Consider the following 23,648-nt stretch of genomic DNA (forward strand, 5'->3'; position numbering starts at 1 on the left):
CCCTTTCTCCTGTGGGTTTTCTCTTTCCCATCGCCTTCCTCCTATGGCACCCCTTCCTTATCCTCACTCCTCCTGTGGGTCTCCTTTCCCCATCGCCTTCTTCCTATGGGACCCCTTCCTTATCCTCCTTCCTCCAGCGGGATCTCACTTCCCCATCCCCCTTTCTCCTGTGGGTTTTCTCTTTCCCATCGCCTTCCTCCTATAGGACCCCTTCCCCATCCGCCTTCCTCCTGCGGAATCTGTCTTCCTGATTCAACTTCCTACTCCAGGTTCTGTCTTCTATATGCACATCCTGCTCTGGGACCTCTCTTCCCCCACCCTCTTCCTCCTGTGGGATATCACCTTCCCATCCTCTTCCTCCTGTGGGATCTCCCTTCCCCATCCCCTTTCCACCTGTGGAATCTCTCTTTCCCATCGCCTTCTTCCTATTGTACCGCTTCCTTACCCTCCTTCCTACTGTGGGATCTCCCTTCCCCATTCCCCTTCCTCCTGTGGGATCTCTCTTTCCCATCGCCTTCTTCCTATTGGACCGCTTCCTTACCCTCCTTCCTACTGTGGGATCTCCCTTCCCCATCCCCCTTCCTCCTGTGTGATCTCTCTTCCCCATTCCCTTCCTCCTGTGCAATCTCTCTTCACCATTGCCATTCCTCCTGTGTGATCTCTCTTTCCCATCGCCTTACTCCTATGGGACCTCTTCCTTATCCTCCTTCCTCCTGTTGGATCTCCCTTCCCCATCCCCATTCCTCCTGTGGGATCTCCCTTCGCCATCCCCCTTCCTCCTGTGGGACTACTCTGTCCCATCGCCTTCCTGCTATGGGACCTCTTCCTTATCCTTACTCCTCCTGTGGGATTGCCCTTCCTCATCCCCCTTCCTACTGTGGGATCTCTCATTCCCATCGCCTTCCTCCTGTGGGATCTCCCTTCCTCATCCCACTTCCTCCTGTGGGATCTCTCATTCCCATCACCTTCCTGCTGTGGGATCTGTCTTCCTGATTCAGCTTCAGGTTCTGTCTTCTATATGCACATCCTGTACTGGGACCTCTCTTCCCCCACCCTATTCCTCCTGTGGTATATCTCCTTCCCATCGCCTTCCTCCTATGGGAAATCTTCCTTATCCTCCTTCCTCCTGTGGGATCTCCCTTCCCCATCCGCCTTCCTCCGGTGGGATCTCCTCTCCCCATCCGCCTTCCTCCTGCGGGATCTCTCTTCGCCATCCCCCTTCCTTCTGAGGGATATCTCTTCCCTATCCCCTTACTCCTGTTGGATCTCTCTTCCCCATCCCCTTCCTCCTGTGGGATCTCTCTTCCCCATCCCCCATCCTCCTGTGGGAACACTTTCCGCATCCCCCTCCCTCCTGTGGGATCTCTCTTCCCCATCAAACTTGCTCCTTGGGAACTCTTTCCCCCATCCCTGTTCACTTGTGTCTTTCCATCCGTTCCCTCAGTTGGGGTCTCTTCCTCCATCTCCCATCGACATTTCCCGATTCACAAAGCTTCTCACTGTGGGACTATATCACCTTCAACCCTGCCCTTTCTGACACTCTGTGGTCAGTAACACTTTTCTAGACAATGGAGAACGAGACAGAATGTGTGGAGTTCACAGGGTCACAGCGACAGACTGAATGACTGACATTGCGGGAATAACCTGGAGCTGGGCAGTGAGGGACATTGAGAGTGATGGGAACTCCGATCAGTGATTTACGGAAGGGTTTAATGTTTCCTGAAATATCCGCGTGAGAGAATTACCCTCAGACCCACGGTTTGAATCAATTTGTCTGTTTATGTTCAGACTTGGGTGGAATGTCCTGGAAGATTCAGGAATGAAACTGGTGTTGTCAGCTCTGAGGAACCCGGAGTGTAAAATACAGAGACTGTGGTAAGTACCAGACTGTGCGAGATTGTGCTTACAGTCACTGGGTGTCTGATACTGGACATTAATGTGATCAGTAATTGTGTTACTGATAAACACTGGAGATTTGTACCGTCTCCTGTCTCTCTGTGTCCTTCACCCTCGCTCTCTCTCATCTCCAGGCTGAACATTGTCGGTCTGACAGATTCTGGGGCCGACGTTCTCGCCTCCGCTCTCAATACAAAACCATCCTTGACGGAGCTGGACCTGACATTCAACTCTCTGACAGACCGATCTGTCCCCGGTCTCCGCCGCCTCATAAAGACCCGCCCGAGTCTGGAGTGGATCGAGTGAGTGTTTGTGTTAATGTTCAATGTGATAAAATGTCAGCGGATCCGCGGGTTTTCTGGTGATATTTATCTGTGACTGTTGTTGAAACATTAACCCCGGTCCCCTGTTACTGACCCTATTGTGTAATCCGTTTATTTCATCTTTATTCTCCCATCTGTTTCAGGCTGTACGGGAATCGGTTCAGTGAGACCGGGAGGAAGGAACTGAGATCTCTGCAGGAAGCCAGACCCGGACTGAGAGTGACCTTGTGAACATCCGAATGTGTGAACATCCCCGCCCGCGGGATGGAGCCGATTCCCCGCCCTCCACTTTCTCCCACTCCCATTTAACACCCCGCCCTCCCCTTTAACTCCCCCTCCCCTTTAACTCCCCGCCCTCCCCTTTAAATCACCCCTCCCCTTTAACTCTCCCCCCCCCGTTAACTCCCCCTCCCCTTTAACTACCACCTCTTTAACTCCCCCTCCCCTTTAATCCCCCCCCTCCCCGTTAACTTCCCCTCCTCTTTAACTCCCGCTCTTACCTGTAATGGCCGCGCGCCGGGTCTGATTCCCAACGGTTTTAACGGACCTGGCTCCGGTCTCGAGATCGGAGATTTCGGAAGCGCTCCCGCAGTGACGCATTTCCGCCCGTTGTCCGGCGGCGCCACTTGCGGCGGTGTGCCGGTCCAAGACTCTCCCGCGTGGCACCCCGGGGAACTACATGGGCAGGTAGAGCCCGGGGGGCCGGGGCTCAGTCTGGGACACCGGTGTCCCGGGAGAGAATCATTTTGCTCCCTTTGCTGATGACGGTGCATTCGGCTGTCTGGCCGATATAATGATGTTAAATTGACAAATACCTGGGCAATGGCCTTGAATTCGCAGCGATCCCGGACACGGCCCCGGAGTGTGATTGGATGCAGAGTGACGGTGAGGAACGGGACTGTTTAATCTACCGGTCACCCATTATCGCCGGTCAGTTAATTCTGTCTGACTGCGAGTGAGTCGGGAATAGTGTGGCGACTCACTTGCTGTGCCGGAGCTCCTCTGACGTCATTTCCGCCGGAGAGGGCGGGCACTGGGGATGAAAAGCCAGCGCCGCGAAGTTTGAATAGACTTGTCTCGAAGAGATTTACCGACTGCGTGTCGTTGTCTCTAACTCTGTATGTAGAACATCGCTACAACAGCTTATTTATTCCCGCAAGACAGCAGCTCACATACTGATTAATTTACATTTATCATGATGAAATCAATAAACCGCTGTAACTTCCTGACTTGCTGTCTGACTTTAGTTTGTTTGAGGTTTCTGCTGCCCCCCCCCCCCCCCGCACCCTGTGCACTGCAACAGTGGGTCGGAGCTCCTCACACTGACACAGTAGAGTCTCAGCTCCAGGCTGAGGGAGGTCGGACTGGCAGAGTCTGGGTGCCCAGGATCTCGTCACAAATTAACCCCTTTCCTGGATAGCCGTCCCCTCATGTACCCCGCAGACAGTTAATATCGTCTAGAATATCAGACGTGAGTCACTGAGGTCCCGAGTACGAGACGGATGGAGGATGGAATACCGGCGTGAAACACAGAGTGAATCTCCCTTCGCACCGTCCCATCACACACTCCCGGGGTCTTACACAGAGTGCAACTACCTCCACACGGTCCGATTACACAGTGAGGTATTATGAAGCAGCGAATCTCCCTCTCTGCCCACTGTCCTCTCTGACCATTCAGTATAGGCTCAGAACTGAGAGATTGATTTGCGGTTGAAGGGGGGTGTCTAACTCCAGTATTCAACTCCCCACCATTCTCTCCACCAATCCCTGTCAGCACAGAGAGGGTGGCGTTTGGGGAGAGATGGGGTGTGACAGAGATGACGGGGCTGCATGGCTGTGGTAGGTCGCAGGAAATATGTATCGGGGAGGGAGGCGATGACGGAGTAGGGGATTGTGGTCGAAGGAGACGGAGAGGCGTGCAGGTGAGGGATGTGTCGACTGATGTGAGGAGAACAGCAGCGGAGGTTGAAGTATCTGAGGACATGTCTCTCCCCTGCAGTCTGAAATCCCCCCCGCCCCCCGCTTCAAAAGGCGACAATCACACCAGTGCCGGAGAAGAGTCGGGAGAGTTGTCTCGACAACAATCACCCAGTGACACTCACAGCTATTGGGATTAACTACTTTGACAATAGACAATAGACAATAGACAATAGGTGCAGGAGTAGGCCATTCGGCCCTTCTAGCCAGCAGCGCCATTCACTGTGATCGTGGCTGATCATACACAATCAGTACCCCGTTCCTGCCCTCTCCCCATATCCCTTGACCCCGCTATCTATAAGAGCTCCATCTAACTCACTCTTGAATGCATCCAGAGACTTGGCCTCCACTGCTTTCTGGTGCAGAGCATTCCACATATCCACCTCTCTCAAGGTGAAAATGTTTTTCCACATCTGTGTTCTAAATGGCCTACCCCTTATTCTTAAACTGTGGCCTCTGGTTCTGGACCCCCCCCACCCAACATCGGGAACATGTCTCCTGCCTCCAGCGTGTCCAATCCCTTAATAATCTTATATGTCTCAATCAGATCCCCTCTCATCCTTCTAAATTCCAGTGTATACAATCCCAGTCCCTCCAATCTTTCAACATATGACAGTCCCGCCATTCTGGGAATTAACCTCGTGAACCTACTCTGCACTCCCTCAATAACAAGAATGTCCTTCCTCAAATCGGGAGACCAAAACTGCACACAATGCACCAGGTGGTGTCTCAACAGGGCCTGTACAGCTGCAGAAGGACCTCTTTACTCCTATACTCAATTCCTCTTGTTATAAATGCCAGCATGCCATTAGCTTTCTTCACTGCCTGCTGTACCTGCATGCTTGATTTCATTGCACCTCCCCTTGTCATAATCGGCCACCGTCCAGATAATAATCTGTTTTCCTGTTCTTGCCACCCAAGTGGATAACCTCACATTTACCCACATTAAACTGCATCTGCCACACACTTGCCCACTCACCCAACTTGCCCAAGTCATCCTGCATTCTCATAACATCTTCCATACATTTCGCACTGCCACCCAGGATTGTGTCATGACTTGGAGCAAGGTTCAACTCTCTCTGCCTGAGAGTCAACCAACACTCTGGCAGGAGCTGACCGGAGTCATATCTGGTGGCTAATGGAAACCAGGTGCTGGTGATTGAGAGGCATTGGGAACGATTAGGAATCAAGTGTGGGGATCTGGTTGAGAGGCTGGTCATACCCAAAGTCGACCCCTTCTCCAGAGAGGACGTGTGCCCCGTGAGATTTGGGGAAACTCGACGAAAGGTCTACCGCGGATAGGATCTCACTCGCTCTCCCCTGGTCCCTGGACCCCCTGGAGATTATAACACCGATACCAGGCTGCGGTTGACTGAGACATGCTCGGCGTTCAGGATCATCCTCCCCTCCGTTCTGATCCACAGACTCCGGATCCTGGGCCAGCGAACCTCCCTCTGGAGCTGGATGATGGACATCCTCATCACCGTGACTCCCTCAGCACCGGGACAGGTTCCCGGCTCACTGCCGCCATCGGAGAAGGGAGGGGAGCCTGAAAACTCGACGAATCAGCGACATCTTCTTCCCCTCCGCCATCAGGTGTTTGAATGCGTCAGAGCACCCCCGACATTTCTGCGGTATTTATATATATATAAATTTGTAATTTACATTAACCTTACATCCTTTAAAATAGGAAAGGGGGATATAAAGAGAAGAGATAGAGGGAGAGAGAGAGTGGGGGGAGAGAGAGAAGGAGGGATGGAGGGGGGGAGAGATATTAGGGAAGAGCGAGGGACTGAGGAGTTGTTCATTTCACGGAGGGAGGGGGAGAGAGTGAGACTGTGAGAGGGAGAGAGGGGGGAGAGAGAGAAAGAGGGAGGAGAGAGATATTAGGGAAGAGAGAGAAAGACTGAGGAGTTGTTCATTTCACTCGGAGGGACGGGGGAGTGAGGGGGGAGAGAGAGAAAGAGGGAGGAGAGAGATATTAGGGAAGAGAGAGAAAGACTGAGGAGTTGTTCATCTCACTCGGAGGGAGGGGGCTTGCTTGCTTCGGTACTGACTATCCACCAGTCATTATTCGGTAATGACTATCTATGCCTCTCATAATCTTGTAGAGCTCTATGAAGTCCCCTCTCATTCTTCTACGCTCCAAAGAGAAAAGTCCCAGCTCTGCTAACCTTGCTTCCTATGACTTGTTCTCCAAACCAGGCAACATCCTGGTAAATCTCCTCTGCACCCTCTACACAGCTGCAAACTTGGCACCAAGGCCATCTATTCCATCATCTAAATCACTGAAACACAGCATAAAGAGAAGCGGTCCCAACACCGGCCCCGGTAGAACACCACTAGTCACTGGCAGCCGACCAGAAAAGGATCCTTTTATTCCCACTCACAGCCCTCAACGTGATACCGACACCCCGCTCTCTGTAGCATCACCGTGACACCGACACCCCCTTCACCATCTCCCTCAGTGTTACAGATCCGTCAGTCTCTGATCTCCCCCGATCAAAAATACCGGAGCCTTTGGGAAAAATATCCGGAGGCGAACAGGACTCAGCGCCCATGTCGACCGCAGATCGACGAGCCGAACTCCAGCCTTGAATCCAGGACAGGCGAGGTTTCCGCCCGGATCTCCGTCTCAGGAATGTTCCGGCCCTCAACCACAACGCCTCCACCCCCGACAGCAAACTGTTTGTCCTGGAAAGCCACCGCTCCTCCCTCGAAAACGAATTGTTCGCCCTGCGAAGGAACCACTCTGTCCTGAGCATCGATCAGCATCCAGCGCAATCTCATCTCCGAGACAGATTCAATGACCTCGAATTGAAGTAAAGAACTCTCCAGGAAACCAAGGCGCAAATCTGCCGACTGCTGACTGTCGTGGTTTCACGTGGCCCACAAATGACCGGGAGACGCAGAAGGTTCTTCAAGAAGTGTTGATCTTTAATTTGCAAATCAAAGCTGAGACATCATTGAGCTAGTCGCCGATTGCCCACTGATCCTTTTTTTAGCATTTTTATAGCAATCTCCTGGTTTAGTTGCATTAGCATATCCAATCGGTCTACAGATGCGTCTCACAAGTACATCCGCCATTATTGTTTCTGCACATTGACTTAATCCTGTTCTAATCTACAGCTATAGGGAGAAGCGATGTTGACGTTTCGGGCCGAGACCCTTCGTCAGGCCTAACCGAAAGGAGGGATAGGCTAGTCGTGACGAAGGGTCTCGGCCCGAAACGTCGACAGCGCTTCTCCCGATAGATGCTGTCTGGCCTGCTGTGTTCCACCAGCATTCTGTGTGTTGTTGTTTGAGTTTCCAGCATCTGCAGATTTCCTCGTGTTTGCTAAACTACATCTCTTAGCTATCTCTCATTAACACACCACTGTCTTCTACATTCTTAAGATTTCATTCTCCTACTAAATTGGATACATGCTTAGCAAATAACAAGTTCAAAGCTGACTACATAGTTTTGATTTAACACAGCAAACGATGCAACTTTTATACTCCAGTATACTCCCCTTTGAGACCCATAGGGGAAGACACACAGAGAAAGAAGACTAAGAGCCCGCGCACAACAAAAGCCCCAATGAACTCAAGCACTTATTCCCAAATCTCGGGTTAAACTATAATTTTCTGCGCCAAGACCTCAAAGTATTTTCTCCCTGTTACCCTGGACCGCTGAGCCAAAAAACGGTCCCTTTGTACCCGGGACAGTGGAAAAAATCTCAGAAGACCTTACAATCTAATCCCACGCTGTCGATTTGCTCTTGTTCATCCTGCAGGTGTTGTAGGCTGTAACGATACATTTTCAGTGTTTTTTCTCCACTCAGCTTGCTTCAGTAATTGCCACGAGCATCGGAAATTGTTTGGTTGCAGCACGCACTGCAAGAGACTTGAGACAAGAAGGAAAACAGCACAGCACAAGCGCACAGCTCAACAATACAATACTGACAGTTATTGCCATTTCAGTCAGCCATGCTCCCCATCCTCCGAGTCTACTTTCCAACCAGTCAAATAACTGATGTCCGGACCCTGCATTCTCTTCAACTTCCTTTCTTAGACTTTTCAAAGTATACATTGCCTTCGTAAACGATCCTTCCGGACTAGTGTTATTTGGTATAAAAGTACAGCACTTCTCTCCAAACATCACACAAACTGCGGGGAAGCCTGATAGAACATACACCAGTATGGGCACATTGGTGAGTTCCTCACACAGCTCAGAGAGCAGGGATCTGTTAGAACACAAAGCTTCAGGAAGCAAGCCCTGATCGGACCTGGACACTGTCGTTCACATTGCTCCCCTGTGCTCTCATTGCCACCGCGTGCAGGTGGAGGAGTTATAAGGCATGGGGACTACGTGCTGAGCGGGGCTTTCTCTTGAGCACAAGTAGCAATTCTGTCTCTTCATCATTCCTGCCGTGTAAGTTGCCCATTGATACCACTGATTAGTCCGCATCTGTAACCATGGCGAGGAGGTAAGTGTTCTGCTCCCCTTACTTCTTTTCTGTAGGTTCTGTGGGATAACAGTCCCACTCCAGATCTGCCATACTAATGGTTCCCAAGTATGCACTGGGAGCACTAATCGTTCCCAAGTCCGCTTTGTCCCCAGGAGCACAACCGGTCGTTCCCAGCACATCCCTATTATCTGAAGAAGCCCTACTCTCCACCACCACATCCTGAGGGTCTTCAGGTCCGTCCTCAGGACCAAACATTTCCCTTACCAATTGAACAAACTCCTGCGGTGCAGTGTCAGCTTCTTGTTCCTCCTGTCTGTCTCCTGCTAATTGCTCCTCCGCGTCACTTACCTCGGACACCTCACCTGATTGCCCCTGCAGGACTGCCCTCGTGCAGTGGTTCAGATGGTACCAGGTGGAGCGTCCTTCTACCTGTACTGCAGTGGGAGATGCCTTGGTCACCGTAAAGGGTCCTTCACTTCTCGGCTTGTTCCACTTTCTCCGAAAAACTCGCACGTAAACCTGGTCTCCTGGTTTGATCGTTCCTTACCCTTGTACGGTCTCCGGCTCTTTCTGTTTTCCCTGTGCATAAATAGACCTGTGTATCATAGTTAGCTGCTGCATGTATTGTTTCAATTCTATTTCCAATTGTTCCAAACTAGGTCCTTTATACGGCCCACTCCACTGGGGCACTGGCATGGGCCTCCCAGTGAGCATCTCATGCGGTGTCAGGCATGTGATTCGATTAGTTTGCAGACGGTAACTCATCAATGCTAACGGTAAAGCATCGACCCAATTAAGTTTAGTGTCTGCACAGATTTTGTTTAGTTTGGCTTTCAGGGTTCCATTAATTCTTTCTACCATGCCCTGTGACTGAGGGTGGTACACACATCCAAATCTTTGCTGTATCCTCAGCGCTTGTAGTACCAGTTTGACCGCTTTCTGGATAAAAGCTGAACCATTGTCTGAGCTAACTTCTGTCGGTAGTCCAAACCTTGGGATCACTTCATTTGTCAGAAATTTTACCCCTGCCTTTGCCCCTTGATCACTTGAATGTACCGCCTCCACCCATCTGATAAATCGATCAATTACTACCAGCATGTATCTTTTCCCTTTCACTGTCTTTATCATGTCTACGTAATCATTCACTAGATGTTTAAATGGTCCTTCAGGTACAGGAATGTGACCAATTGGGTTGTAATTCCCTTCCGAACATTATTCTGTGTGCATACCTCACACTGTGACAAGACAAAGTCCACTGAAGCCTGTAAATAAGGTGACCAAAAACCATCCTTCTTTTATTTTCTTCATCACTCCCCCTCCCCTTGCACAATGTTCAATCCCATGCGCTTCTGAAATCAGAACCGTCAGTAGAGGGGTGGGCGCTACCAACAAACCGTCTTCCATGCTCCACAAGCCTTTCGGGTTCTGCTTGGACCCCCTTCGTCCCCACATCGTCTGTTCTGCCAAAGTTGCCTTACCTTGTATTTCAATTTGGTCCTCTACCACAGTTCCTGGAGCTAGGCTTACCTGGGGGGCAATGACAGCTGATGTACATCCAGACAGACGCTTTTCTGGCTGCCTCTTCCGCAACTTGATTTCCCTTTGTTATTACATCGTTTCCCTTTTTATTTGCCTGGCATTTTACTACAGCCAATGCTTTAGGTTTCATCATGGCTTTTATTAAGTCTAGAATTTGCTGACAATGGTGTATGGGATCTCCACTGCTTTTTTAAAAACTTCTCTGTTTCCACACTGCCCCGAACAAATGGCATACTCCATGAGCATATGCCGAATCAGTATAGATGTCTACTGTCTCACCTTCCATCATTTCACACGCAGCTGTCAGGGCTTTGATTTCCGCTAGTTGGGCGGAACACGGTTGGGGACAGGATTCCATCCTGATCATCTTATAGCTCGACTGATCCCGCTGCACGACTGAGAACCCTGCATGATTTCCATCATGATCCCTATAACAAGAGCCATCTACGAACAGAACCTTTTTACCGGCATCCTCTAGTGGTTCTGACCGTAAATCTGCTCTCAATTTAGCAAATGCCATCGTCTTCCCTACACAGTCATGGGATTCACCTTCGTAGCCCAAAGGGACAAAATCGGCTATATTACTGGTAGTGCACCTCTGTATAGTTATGTCTGGAAATGTCACCAGCATCTGATACGCTGCTATCCTGGCTGGCGTCAGCACAACTTTCCCTCTTTCCAGCACTTCTGCTACTTTGTGGTGTGTGTACAGAGTCACAGGATAGCCAAGGGTTACAGATGATGCCTTTCCATATGCATAGTACAGCGCCGCCAATCCCTGATAACAGGCTGGATACCCCTGAGCCCCCTCATCTGGTCTCGTACTGCAGTATGCTATCGGCTGCTTTGCTTTTCCTGTGCCTGTCTCTTGTGTTAGAACCGCTCTGACAAAACCCTCCTGTCGGTTGGATACATACAAATGAAAAACCTTCTCGTAGTCAGGCAAAGCTAATGCTGGTGCTGACTGCAAATCCTGCTTAATAGTATTGAAATCTGTCTTCGCCTCTCCATTCCACTGTAAGCCGTTCCTCAAATTTGTATGTCCTGCTTCTTTCATTATCTTTCTCAAATCTCAGCATATTCTCCTATCCAACCTGAGCTGTACCCTGCCATTCCCAAAAACGTCATCATCTGCCCTACAGTCTGGGGTTTTGGGGCCTTAGTTATTGTCTCAATCTGAACTGGTGCTATCTCTTTCACTCCCTTGGATATTACCCTGCCTAAGTATTCCACTTGCTGCGTGCAAAACCGCAGTTTCTTTCTGGATACTTTATATCCTCCGTGCGCCAGCTTCTCTAACAGTTATAGTGTCCTGCTCACACTGTTCCTTACTGTGCGAGCAAATCAACAGGTCATCCACATACTGCAACAATGTACTTTCCAATAGTATGCCCTCTAGGACTGCCTTCAACACCTGATTAAAAACACGTTGTGAATGTTTAAACCCTTGCGGCATTCTGGTATAGGTATACTGAGCACCTCCGTAAGTAAATGCAAACAGATACTGACACTGGTCGGCTAGAGGAATGTTGAAGAAAGTCGAACACAAATCAATCACTGAAAAGTAACTTGCTTCTGGTGGAACATTAGTCAAAAGCGTGTGTGTGTTGGGGACTACCGCTGGCCAGTCGTCTACCACATCATTTACCGCTCGCAAATCATGCACCAATCTCCACTTAGATTTATCTGCTTTTAAGACCGGCAGCAATGGGGTATTGCATGGACTGTTTGTTCTTCTAAGCACTCCTATTTCAAGCAACCCCTGCACTGTCGATGCTATTCCCTCTTCTGCTTCTTGTCTTAGAGGGTATTGTGGTCTCCTGGGTGGAATTGCTCCCCTTTTCAGCCTTATTTCCACCGGACTAGCTGTTTTTATTTTCCCTACGTCCGTGTCATGGTGTGACCACAGAATAGACGGCAACTCATCTAACCTTCTATCTTTCTGCTGGCCTCTTTCCTTTCCCAGCAAGGGCAGGTGTGGTTGGGGAGTTATTTCAACCTCCCTCACTGTCCCTACCATATCTACACTTACCAGTATTTTAATACAGTTGTTGTCTTCTGATATTCACACCTCTGACGTGATTTTCCTCCACACTGTTACAGTTTCAACACTCTTAAGTAAGGGTTCTAAGTCTTTAGACTGATATCCCTTGTTTACCAACAATGTTACGTGGGCGCAGCCTCCGGTATCCTGTACCATTTTTGCAAAAAGGTGTTCCACTTAACTTGTAAAGCTGCCCCTTGCTTTCTAATTATCACAGACTCCCCTACCAGATGCTGTTGGTTACATACCTTCAGGTACCCTCTCTCCTCTAACTCCCTGGTCTGAGTCTCGTCAAAAATCACTGTACAATGTAGCTCAGATTTGGGCATTACAGCCCTGGGTAATATAGCCTGCACGCCCTTGTTCCATTTTACCCAGGTTTCCTGAAACTGATCTGCGATGTCTCCTATCCAAAAGACATTAGCCTTCTTGTCTTCTCGCACTACCAATTGAGCCCCTGCTCTTTCCACACTCAACCCATTTCTGGTGCATTCTAATTTTAAATTCCGTTTCATTAAGGCATCTCTGCCTAACACATTAATCGGAGTTCCTTTAAATACTAGCACCGGCAAAACAATTCCTTTATTTCCCATTCTCAAACGCACTGCAGCCGTGCATTGTGTCAACTGTGTTTTCGCCGAGAACCCTACCGTCTTAATAAACTCTCCTGACATGGGAAGGTGAAGGGCATACAGTGACTGTACACACGTGTACGTGGCTGCAGTATCTATCATCATCGGTGTCAGTTGCCCTTCAAACATAACCTGAACAATGTGTTCCTCTTCTGCCTCCCTTGTTATCATTGGGTAATGTCCCTTTCCACTCAAGTTCTCGGGGCAACCCTAATACCTCGCATAGGGGTTCACAGTTCCGCTTGGGCCTGTGGGGGCGGGTCATTGGCTAAACTTTAGTTCCCTTCTTAACGGTTCCTGCTGGTGTGTGACAGGCCATAGTGTTAACGGACAATCTCTTTTTATGTGACCTGGCTGATTACATTGCCAGCACAATCTCGCTACCTCTCTTTTCCCCTCTTTCTTCACTGGTCCCCTCTGCCCATAGCTCCTCTGTTCCCCTCCTTGGGACTTCCAGTCCTGTCTGGGCTGTTTGAATTTAGTCTGTTCCTGATAGGGCATTTGTGGGAATGCTGCCCCAAAGACAATTATTGGCATGGGGTTTTCCAGCCCTTGTCTTACAGTATGATCGGTTCCCCGATATAGCAGTGCTTTGTCCAGTTCGATGGCTGTACTCGGACCGGTGGTTACTGGCAGCATCTTTTTGCTTTTCTCTTTTTCATTCTTTTTGAGTTCTTCGAGCTCCATTTGTATTAACTTTCTCTGCACCTCTTCCTGTTGCTCAGTCAACCTTCGTTTGTCTTTCCGGTATTTCTCAACCGCATGGACTACGTGGTCTCTAAATTCTTGTGGGGTCTTTGACGTTAGCCCAACCACTTCCTCCAGTTTGGATTTATCTTGCGGAGGCATTGCATCCAAAATGCTATGTCGGAACATTGAGGTCATAAATAAGCTATTCTCCACCTCAGTCCCCAGTCTCCACCTTTTCAACTGGTTTTCTACGTAGGCTGCTGGGTTTTCAGTGTCCCCCAGTGGATCCCCTTTTAAGGCTTTGGGGTCCACTTTGGGTGGATAAAGCTTCCTGAGGGCCTGCCATACCCTCTGCCTCATTCTGTCAAACCCATCTCCATCAGTTCTTGGGTAGTTTGAGTTTACTATGCCAGCCATTTCCATTAGTTCGTTAAATTTAGAGGTTCCCATCAACCTTATCAACAGTGCCTTCAAATCTCCCATTGCCAATAATCGTCCCGCTGTTTCTTCTTCAAAGGCTCCAATCCATTTCCCTGCTCCTTCATGTAGATTGGGCAGAGTGTTTTTCAGCCCTTCTAGGTCCTGGGATCCCCAAGGGATCTACTGCACTTGTCCTGATCATTTTACTAACAACGGCATCATTCTTCCTCCTTCTTCCCACCTGCCCTGGCTCTCCTCCTCACCTGACTCCCCATCTGTCTCAGGGTATGTCTTTACTGCCTCCCACACAAATGTCTCCGGGGTCCTGCTCTGCCCTCAGTCTCCCTGTGGAGTCCTTCCTTGGTCTTGATTTAATACTTGGTTGGCCCCTGGAGTATTTTTCGCATATTCGCTGGCAATCCCCTCTCGGTAACTTATCTGGCTCTCTCTCTACTTCCGCAAGTCGCTCCCCTACCGCCTCCTTCTCCTCTTCTAGGTTTCTGCCTCCTACCTCTTCCCCACAAATTCTGACATCCTCTCTCTCTCTCTCTCCACTTAACTCTTGCTCCTCCAATGAGTCACCTTCTCTTTCTTTCTGTCCGTGTCTGTACACCTGTGGCGGGGACTTACTTGTGCTTGATTCCCTTCTCTCTTGTGTTTTTCCAAGACTCTCATCTCCTATTTTTTTCCACTTCCTCTTGAATGCCTCATCTCTTCCTGCCCCGATGAGCCACTTCCTTTTCTAGTCTGTTTATTTCTATCGTATAACCGATACTCCTCATATTCCTTTTCCTCTCTTAACTATTTCATCCGTTCACTCCCTTCTTCCATTTCTCTGTACCTGTTCCATCTTCATCCTTTCTGCCTGTATCTCCTTCCATGACGCCGCTTTTTCCTTCTCGTATTGATTTTTTTTCTCCTCATTAACCCAAACCTGTACTTCTCCCTGCATGTTTACCGTTCCTGTCAGCAGGGGGCACTGCTTAGGGGTTCCTTAATATAGGGAGTGTGTTTTTCTGTTTCTGTCGCATCCGGGTACGGAGCCGAAGCCAGCTTCTCACCGTACCCTTCTCTCTCTTTAACAAGTTGTTTCTCCAGCACCTTCGTGTCTTCTTCGCTTGTAATCAATATTCTACCTGTCCTCCTCAGCCTTTATCCCTCTGTTCTGAAGAGTTTTAGCAGTTCCATTTCTCGTTCTCTTTTCTGCTCTCTTTTCTTAGATTTATCTTTTAGTTTTTAATTTTTAATTAGTCCCTCCATTTCTTCGCACAAACTTACATCAAGCGTTCCTTATCTTGGCCACTTTGTGACCAGGTCATTGGTTCTTTTTTTCCCCATTTCTCTGAAGTTTTTGTGATCTTATTATTAGCTAACGTGAATTATTTTCTCAAGATCTCTACTGCCGTTCCCTTACCTGTCATATCGTTCTCTCTTTTTATGGTATTTCAGAGATTCACAGTTAGTTTACTGGATAATATCATTTACTCTAATTTCACGCCTAGTCTAACAACACGTGGACTTCTTCGACACTAAATTCACTCTCATTCTACACACCAAGAGGACTTTTTCTTCCTATAACACCACATGGACTTTTTCTTAACTAAACTTACTCTAATTCTATGCCTAGTCTATTGTCTATCTACCAGCGCTTTAAACTATATTTTCAACTGTCCTTGTTTCCTATTCTGTTCTGCCCATGCAGAGCTCTATTCAGAGCGGTATCCACAGAACTTTCTCATTGCACCTCGCCCGTTCAGACCCTTATCTCTTAAGGCGGTATCCACGAGGAGTTTCTACTCTAAACATCTCGCCCGTTCAGACCCTTATCTCTTAAGGCGGTATCTACGAGGAGTTTCTACTCTAAACACCTCGCCCGTTCAGACCCTTATCTCTTAAGGCGGTATCCACGAGGATTTTCTACTCTAAACATCTCGCCCGTTCAGACCCTTATCTCTTAAGGCGGTATCCACGAGGATTTTCTACTCTAATTCCATTCTATTTTCCTAACCCTGCCCGTTCAGCCCTTCGTTTCATACGAAACGGTACCTGCAGGGATTTACCAACACCACGTGGACTTTATCTTAACATCTTATTAACTTATTTGTACTTACCCTCACTGCAGTGTTCTTGAGCAATCCTCTGAGCCTCCTCTGTTAACCCCCAAATCTGCCAGATTATGTGGACCGGAGAGACCCTTCGGCAGTGGTTCCACACTTCTGAGACTCCAAGGCCTCCCCAAAGCCAACAGAATTCTTAGTCCAAATTGTCGCAAAAAGCGCTTACCTTTTGTTTGGGGGCACCCATAATTCTGTTAGCCTAGAGGACTGGGAAGCGTTCCCAATCTGCCCTTTCCTTTCCGCGGGTCTCTATCCGGTCCTGCCTCGGTCGCCAATTATGTCGTGCTTTTTCGTGCCTCACAAATGACCAGGAGACGCAGAAGATTCTCCAAGAAGGGTTAAACTTTAATTTGCAAATCAAAGCTGAGACAGTCATTGAGCTAGTCGCTGATTGCGCACCGATATCTGGACACAGCATTTTTATAGTATTTGTCCAGTTGTATTAGCATATGTAATCGATCTATTGTTGCGTATTACACGTACATCATGTCCCTATTGTTCCTATCAATTGGCTTAATCATGTTCTAATCTAGATCTCTTAGCTACCGCTCATTAACAAACCATTGTCTTCTACATTTTTAAGACTTCAGTCTCCTACCAAATTCGGTACATACATAGCAAATAATGAATTCATAACTGAGCAATGTTCTGATCTACATTTCTTTAGCTCTTTAGCTACCTCTCATTAACACACCATTGTCTTCTACATTCTTAAGACATCAGTCTCCTAACAAACTGGGTACATGATAGGGAATAATAAACTCAGAACTGAGCAATGTTCCGAATGCATAGCAAACTGACTAGTTACACAGCAAATGATACAAGTTTTATACTCCATAATATTTTTATACTAATCGGAATGGAGCAGAGATTATTATATCTCCTATGTGACAATGGGAGTATGAATCGAGATGGAGCAGAGCGTATTTCATTTCCTATCTGACCACGGGAGTGTGCATAGCGATGGTGCACCGAGTGTCTCATTTTCTATCTGGCCAGTGGGGTGTGCATCCGGATGGTGCAGAGAGTGTCTCATTTCCTAACTGATCACGGGAGTATGCTCCGGGGTGGTGCAGATACTGTCTCATTTCCAATCTGACCACTGGAGTATGAATCGGGATGGTGCAGAGAGTATTTTATTTCCTATCTGATCTCGGGATTATGCATTGAGATGGTGCAGAGAGTATTTAGATTCAATATCTGACCACGGGAGTCTGCATCGGGATTTTGCACTGAGTGTCTCATTTCCTATCTGACCGCGGGATTATGCATTGTGATGATGCAGAGAGTTTTTCAGTTCCTACCTTACCACGGGAGTGTGCATCGGGATGGTGCAGAGAGTATTTCATTTCCTATCTGACCACGGGATTATGCATCGGGGTGGGGCAGAGAGTATTTAATTCCCTACCTTACCACGGGAGTATACATCGAGATGGTGCAGAGAGTATATTATTTCCTATCTGATCACGGGAGTATGCATCGGGATGGGGCAGAGTTTGTTGCATTTCCTATCTGACCACGGTAGTATGATTCGGAAAGGAGCAGAGTGTATTTCATTTCCTATCTGAACACGAGATTATGCATCGGGACGGTGCAGAGGGTATTTAATTTCAATATCTGACCACGGGAGTCTATATCGGGATTTTGCACTGAGTGTCTCCTTTCCTATCTGACCTCGGGATTATGCATTATATTGGGGCAGAGAGTATTTCATTTCCTATCTTACTACGGGAGTCTGCATCGGGATGGTGCAGAGAGTGTCTAATTTCCTATCTGACCACTGGATCATGCATCAGGTTGGTGCAGACAGTATTTCATTTCCTATCTTACCACGGGAGTCTGCATCGGGACGGTGAAGAGAGTATATCATTTCATATCTGACCACGGGACAATGTTTTTCGATGGTGCAAAGAGTGTCTCATTTCCTCTCTGACCACGGGAGTGTGCTTCGGGATGGTGCAGAGAGTATTTAATTTCCTACCTTACCACGGGAGTATACATCGAGATGGTGCAGAGAGTATATTATTTCCTATCTGATCACGGGAGTATGCATCGGGATGGGGCAGAGTTTGTTGCATTTCCTATCTGACCACGGTAGTATGATTCGGAAAGGAGCAGAGTGTATTTCATTTCCTATCTGACCACTGGATCATGCATCAGGTTGGTGCAGGCAGTATTTCATTTCCTATCTTACCACGGGAGTCTGCATCGGGACGGTGAAGAGAGTATATGATTTCATATCTGACCACGGGACAATGTTTTTCGATGGGGCAAAGAGTTTCTCATTTCTTATCTGACAACGGGAGTGTGCATCGGGATGGTGCAGCGAGTGCCTCATTTCCTATCTGACCAATTGAGTGTGCATCGTGAAGGATCAGAGAGTATTTCATTTCATATCTGACCACGGGATTATACATCCGGATGGTGCATAGAGTGTCACATTTCCTATCTGACCACGGGAGTGTGCTTCCGGATGGTGCAGAGAGTATATCATTTCATATCTGACCACGTGAGTGTGCATCGGGATGGGGCAGAGATTATTTAATTTTCTATCTTACCACGGGATAATACATCGAGATGGTGCAGCGAGTATTTATTTTCCTATCTGATCACGGGAGTATGCATCGCGAAGGTGCAGATAGTGTCTAATTTTCTATCTGACCACGGCAGTATGAATCGGGATGGGGCAGAGTTTGTTTCATTTCCAATCTGACCACGGTAGTTTGATTCAGAAAGGAGCAGAGAGTATTTCATTTCCTATCTGATCACGGGATTATGCATCGGGAAGGTGCAGAGAGTATTTCATTTCCTATCTGACCACGGGAGTATGCATCGCGATGGTGCAGAGAGTGTCTCATTTCCTGTCTGACCACGGGAGTGTGCTTCGGGATGGTGCAGAGAGTATATCATTTCATATCTGACCACGTGAGTGTGCATCGGGGTGGGGCAGACAGTATTTAATTTCCTACCTTACCACGGGAGTATACGTCGAGATGGTGCAGAGAGTATATTATTTCCTATCTGATCACGGGATTATGCATCGGGAAGGTGCAGAGAGTATTTCATTTCCTATCTGACCACGGGAGTATGCATTGAGATGGTGCAGAGAGTGTCTCATTTCCTGTCTGACCACGGGAGTGTGCTTCGGGATGGTGCAGAGTTTGTTTCATTTCCAATCTGACCACGGTAGTTTGATTCAGAAAGGAGCAGAGAGTATTTCATTTCCTACCTGATCACGGGATTATGCATCGGGAAGGTGCAGAGAGTATTTCATTTCCTATCTGACCACGGGAGTATGCATTGAGATGGTGCAGAGAGTGTCTCATTTCCTGTCTGACCACGGGAGTGTGCTTCGGGATGGTGCAGAGAGTATATCATTTCATATCTGACCACGTGAGTGTGCATCGGGGTGGGGCAGACAGTATTTAATTTCCTACCTTACCACGGGAGTATACGTCGAGATGGTGCAGAGAGTATATTATTTCCTATCTGATCACGGGAGTATAATTCGGAAAGGAGCAGAGTGCATTTCATTTCCTATCTGAACACGGGATTATGCATTGGGAAGGTGCAGAGAGTATTTTATTTCAATATCTGACCACGGGAGTACGCATCGGGATGGTGCAGAGAGCGTTTCATTTCCTATCTGACCACGGGAGTGTGCATCGCGATGCTGCAGAGAGTATATCATTTCCTATCTTACACGGGAGTGTGCATCGGGATTTTGAACTGAGTGACTCATTTCCTATCTGACCTCGGGATTATGCATTGTGATGATGCAGAGAGTTTTTCATTTCCTATCTGACCACGGGAGTGTGCCTCGGGGTGGTGCAGAGAGTATATCATTTTATATCTGACCACGTGAGTGTGCATCGGGATGGGGCAGAGAATATTTAATTTCCTACCTTACCACGGGAGTATACATCGAGATGGCGCAGAGAGTATTTATTTTCCTAACTGACCACGGGAGAGTGCATCGGGGTGGTGCACCGAGTGTCTCATTTTCTATCTGACCACGTTAGTGTGCATCGGGATGGTGCAGAGAGTATTTCATTTCATATCTGACTACGGGAATGTGCATCCGGATGGTGCAGAGAGTATTTCCTTTCATATCTGACTACGGGAGAGTGCATCGGGATGGGGCAGAGAGTATTTCATTTCATATCTGACTACGGAAGTGTGAATCGGGATGGGGCAGAGAGTATTTAATTCCCTATCTGCCCACGGGAGTGTGCATCGGGACGGTGCAGTGAGTTTCTCATTTCTTATCTGACAACGGGAGTGTGCATCGGGATGGTGCACCGAGTGCCTCATTTCCTATCTGACCAATTGAGTGTGCATCGTGAAGGATCAGAGAGAATTTCATTTCATATCTGACCACGGGATTATGCATCCGGATGGTGCATAGAGTGTCACATTTCCTAACTGAACATCGGGGTTGTGCGGATATTCTCTCATTTCCAATCTGACCACCGGAGTCTGCATCGGGATGGAGCAGAGCGTATTTTATTTGCTATCAGATCTCGGGATTATTCATTGAGATGGTGCAGAGAGTATATCATTTCCTATCTGACAAGGGGAGTATGCATTGGGATGGTTCAGAGTGTATTTCATGTCGTATCTGACCACGGGAGTGAGCATCGGGATGTTGCAGAGTGTATTTCATTTCCTATCTGACCACCGGAGAGTGCAACGCGATGGTGCACCGAGTGTCTCATTTCCGATCTGACCAGCTGAATGTGTATTCGAATGGTGCAGAGAGTATTTTATTTCCTATCTGAACACGGCAGTGTGCATCGGGATATTGCAAATAGCATTTCATTTCGTATCTGACCACGGGAGTGAGCATCGGGATGGCGCAGAGAGTGTCTCATTTCCTATCTGACCACGGGTGTGTGCATCGGGATTTTGCACGGCGTGTCTCATTTCCTATCTCACAACGCGAGTGTGTGATGGGATGGTGCAGAGAGTGTCTCACTTCCTATCTGACCAGGGAAGTGAGCATCGGGGTGGTGCAAAGAGCATTTCATTTCCTACCTGACCACGGGAGTGAGCATCGGGATGGTGCAAGGAGTGTCTCATTTCCTATGTGACCACGAGAATATGTGATGTGATTGCGCAGAGAGTGTCTCATATCCTTTCTGACCACGGGAGTGTGCATCAGGATGGTGCATCGAGTGCCTCATTTCCTATCAGACCACGGGACTATGTATCGGGATGATGCGTAGAGTATTTCATATCCTATCTGACCACTGAAGTAATTTTCGGGATGGTGCAGAGACGTTTTCATTTCCTATCTGACCACGAGAGTATGTGATGTGATTTTGCAGAGTGTCTCATATCTTATCTGACCACTGGAGTAATTATTGGGATGATGCAGAGAAATTTCGTTTCCAATCTGACCACGGGATTATGCTTCGGGATGGGGCAGAGAGAGTCTCCTTTCTTATCTGACCACGGGCGTATGTTTGGGGATGATGCAGAGTGTGTCTCATTTCCTATCTGAGCACGGGATTGTGCATCGAGATTTTGTACCGAGTGTCACATTTCCTATCTGAGCAGGGGAGTGTGCATCAGGATGGGGCAGAGAGTATTTAATTTCCTGTCAGACCACGGGTGTATACATCGGGATAGTGCATAGAGTGTCTCATTTCCTATCTGACCAGGGAAGTGAGCATCGGGATGGTGCAAGGAACATTTCATTTCCTATCTGTCAACGGGAGTTTGTGATAGAATGATGCTGAGGGTGTCTCATTTCCAATCTGACCACGGGAGTGTGCATCGGGATTTTGCACCAAGTGTCTCATTTCCTCTCTGACCACGGGAGGCTGCATCAGGATTCTGCACGGAGTGTCTCATTTCCTATCTCACAACGCGAGTGTGTGATGGGATGGTGCAGAGAGTGTCTCACTTCGTATCTGACCACGTTAGTATGTATCTGGATGGGACAGAGAGTATTTCATTTCCTATCTGACCACGGGAGTGTGCATCGCGATGGTGCACCGAGTGCCTCATTTCCTATCTTACCGGGGGAGTGTGTATGCGGATGGGCAGGGAGTATTTTATTTCCTTTCAGACCACGGCTGCATACTTCGGGATGGTGCACAGAATGTCTCATTTCCTATCTGACCACGGGATTGTGCATCGAGATTTTGTACCGATTGTCACATTTCCTATCGGACCAGGGGAGTGTGCATCGTTATGGTTCAGAGAGTGTCTCATTTCCTATCTTACCACGAGATTATGTGATGTGATTGTGTAGAGAGTGTCTCATTTCCTATCTGACCACGGGAGTGTGCAACGGTATTTTGCACCGTGTGTCTCATTTCCTGTCTGACAACGAGAGTTTGTGATAGGATGGTGCAGAGAGTGTCTCTCTTCCTATCTGACCACTTTAGTGCGTATCTCGATGGGACGGAGAGTATTTCATTTCCTATCTGAGCACGGGAGTGAGCATCGGGATGTTGCAGAGTGTATTTCATTTCCTATCCGACCAGGGTAATGTGTATTCAGATGGTGCAGAGAGTATTTTATTTCCTATCTGACTACGGGAGTATACATCGGAACAGTGCATAGAGTGTCTCATTTCCTATCTGAGCACGGGATTGTGCATAGAGGTTGTGCAAAGTGCATTTCACTTCCTATCTGACTACGGGAGAATGCGTCGGAATGGTATAGGGAGTATTTCATTTCCAATCTGACCACGGGAGTATGCTTCAGGATGGTGCACCGAGTGTCTCATTTCCTATCTGACCAGTGAAGTGAGCATCGGGATGGTGCAGAGAGTATTTCATTTCCTATCTGACCACGGGAGAGTGCATCGTGATGGTACAGAGAGTGTCTCATTTACTCTTTGACCACGGGACTGTGCATCGGCATGGTTCACCGACTGTCTTATTTTCGATCTGATCACGGGAGTACGCATCGGGATGATGCAGAGAGTATTTCATTTCCAATCTGACCACGGGAGAATGCTTCGAGATGGTGCAGAGAGAGTCTCATTTCTTATCTGAACACGGGTGTTTGCATCGGGATTTTGTACCGATTGTCACATTTCCTATCTGACCAGGGGAGTGTGCATTTGGATGGTGCAGAGAGTATTTAATTTCCCGTCTGACCACGGGAGTGTGCATCGGGATGTTTCAGAGAGTGTCTCATTTCCTATCTGACCACGAGAGTATGTGATGTGATTGTGTAGAGAGTGTCTCATTTCCTATCTGACCACGATAGTGTGCATCGGGATGGTGCACCGAGTGTCTCATTTCCTATCTGACCACGGGATTACGTATCGGGATGGTGCAGAGAGTATTTAATTTCCTGTCTGACCACGGGTGTATACATCGGGATAGTGCATAGAGTGTCTCATTTCCTATCTGACCACGGGATTGTGCATCGAGATTGTGCACAGTGTATTTCACTTCCTATCTGACTACGGGAGTATGCGTCGGGATGGTATAGGGAGTATTTCATTTCCAATCTGAGCACGGCAGTATGCTTCGGGATGGTGCACAGTGTCTCATTTCCTATCTGAGCCCTGAGTGTGCACCGGTATTTCGCAA

The sequence above is a fragment of the Hypanus sabinus genome, unplaced genomic scaffold (genome assembly GCF_030144855.1).
Source record: "Hypanus sabinus isolate sHypSab1 unplaced genomic scaffold, sHypSab1.hap1 scaffold_185, whole genome shotgun sequence".
NCBI classification, from domain to species: domain Eukaryota; kingdom Metazoa; phylum Chordata; class Chondrichthyes; order Myliobatiformes; family Dasyatidae; genus Hypanus; species Hypanus sabinus.